A 2423-nucleotide genomic window follows, 5' to 3' on the forward strand; every position below is an offset into this window, starting at 1 on the left:
ATGCGATGATTGCGATCTAAGATTTCTCTATGGGAATTTCAATAGAACAAAATACTTCCATAGCGGGAGTGGCATCAGGACTTTGGTAGGCCTACTCTATTGATTTGTTGCTTTTTGGTGGAAGGGCTTTCCAATTCATTTGAAAAGCTTAGTTCTAAATATGCTTATCATGCAAACTTAACAGTATCTACCTCCTTTTAAAATGCACCATACTCTGCTTACAATTTGGTATTTACCTGCTCCAGCAGAGCGCACAAGTAGAGTGATGATCGCTGTCTGTGGGTTTATGTGTGTATGTGGCTATATGTATGTCAGAAAAAGGGAATATCCACACTCTCTGGAGTAGTTTCTTGCAGTTTTATGAATTAGTTTGGCACAACAGCAGTCTCACCGTAGACAGACCGGTTTCGGCTGACTAGTACGATACAAAGAATGGCATCATTAAAAAATAATTATGGATGTATGTGTAAGGGTGGCCCAACTCACATTAACTGCCAGTGTTTAAACTGGTACCCTTTTGTCATCACCTTGTTACTGAATTTGCCAATAAATAATTGTAAATACACCTTTTTGGTTTGATGTATATCATTAAGTATTACCATTAGCAGATTATATAATTATAAGTTTCCGACAACGCCACCTCGTTTAAAGAGGAAAGTAAGTGCACAAAAGGCACTACCTTTAAGGACACACAAGTTCGTTTACGGAACACCAGAGCAATATAAACCATGAGGAGAGACTGACCCGGACAACAGTTTAGAAAAGTATGACAATCTTTATTTCTAAGGTACAGCGGCCTCTATAACGCCAAAAACACAATAATAAAATAAAAGGGAACCCTAGAATCCTACGGCGCCAACTAACTAAAAAAACTAAAAATAAGAGCACTGTCAACAATAAAACATTAATTCAAACCCCCCTTCTTTCTCTTATCGTAACGTTCTTGGTGACAATTAAAGTGCACTTAGTTTAGGGTACCGGCTCGTTAAGGCCTCAAATCGTAATAGTATAATAATTACGATAATTAATTATAATGCAAGGAGCGCAGATTTAAGGACGAATAAATGTTATATAACTAAGCAGATATGAAATAATAGGCAGAGTATCGTTTCAGCAGGTGGGAATAGTGACTTCTACAGCAGGTGGGATGGCACACACAGCGGCACACAGCTCATCTTTGGTCATCTACGTCTTTAGTCCACCGTTCTGTGAATACAAAGAATACGCCAGTATCCTTGTCGTGACGACTATACAGCTCAACTCTAGGCCAGTGACTTTAGTGACAGTGGTGTACAGGATTGGATACTCACACGCAGGCAGGCTTGTGACCTGCCGCTGCGAATAGTTCACACGACACCACAGTAGTCACAACGACCCCTCTCGTTAGCCGGGTAGCCGGTTCGGCTCGTCAGGACCCTCTCGCTCGTCTCTGGATGGCCGGACCCTGCCTGGTACCGCTGACACCCGGATCACCGTCTGGAATCCGCTGGGTTTGTAAGGTAAAGCGCTACTCGGTCCTAGCACTTTAGTTCAATAAGGTTCAGTTCAGTTACTGCCTGGCTCGGCCTGTGCCTGTCTCTCTGCTCATCACAGCCGGCCACCTGAGTCACTTCCCTCAGCCTGCTCCACACACACGTCTGCGCCCCTTGCTTGTCAACCTAGACTGAGCCTGGCGTTCCTCTTAAAGGGCCGCCTCCCACTCTGCCAGCCGCCCATTGGCTGGTCATGACGTCAGTCCCCCATACATTGGGCAGCACCGGCGTCTAGTTATCCTATCAGTTCGCAGTCAGACTCACACATGGAAAGAGAGGAGGTTGTTAGAGGGAGACAGCAATATAGCATTATCACAACGAAACATATTAGAGAAATTATACAAAACATGCTCAAACAAAAGGAAATAATTGTAAAAACAAACAATTATTAAAGAAAATAAAAAATAAAAAGGATAACGCTACTTCCACCCCCTCACATATGTATGTGGAATCGACATTTTGACATTACTTTTGTAACAAACCTGTGGTTTATGTGTGTTCTGTTAGATTGTATTGACTTTCTCTTATCCTACAAACTGAAGATGACTTTCTAAACAAATGTTGTATGTTGCTTATAATATATGCACAAAGTGTTGGGTATCAAATGACAAAAGCAGAATAATTACATTGCAATCAATAAAATTTCAATGAAGTGTATTTTTAATGCAATAGTTTGAAAGCTGTGTAAATTATGCTTATAGTGCTTATAGAAACTACATAGTTATTTTTGCATTTCAACGGATTGTCCATCAAAGGTATCAAATCTTTGTTTTCAAAAATGTGCTCAAGCATTTTACAAGTGGTCTGGTGCATTTCTGAAGACTTTTTGCTGTCAATCGGTTTCCTGGCAACCACCGTCCTAACCAATCGCAGCAGACGTGTAGCCGTCCC

Source organism: Nannobrachium achirus (assembly GCF_963921795.1).
Source record: "Nannobrachium achirus genome assembly, chromosome: 19".
Lineage (NCBI taxonomy): Eukaryota > Metazoa > Chordata > Actinopteri > Myctophiformes > Myctophidae > Nannobrachium > Nannobrachium achirus.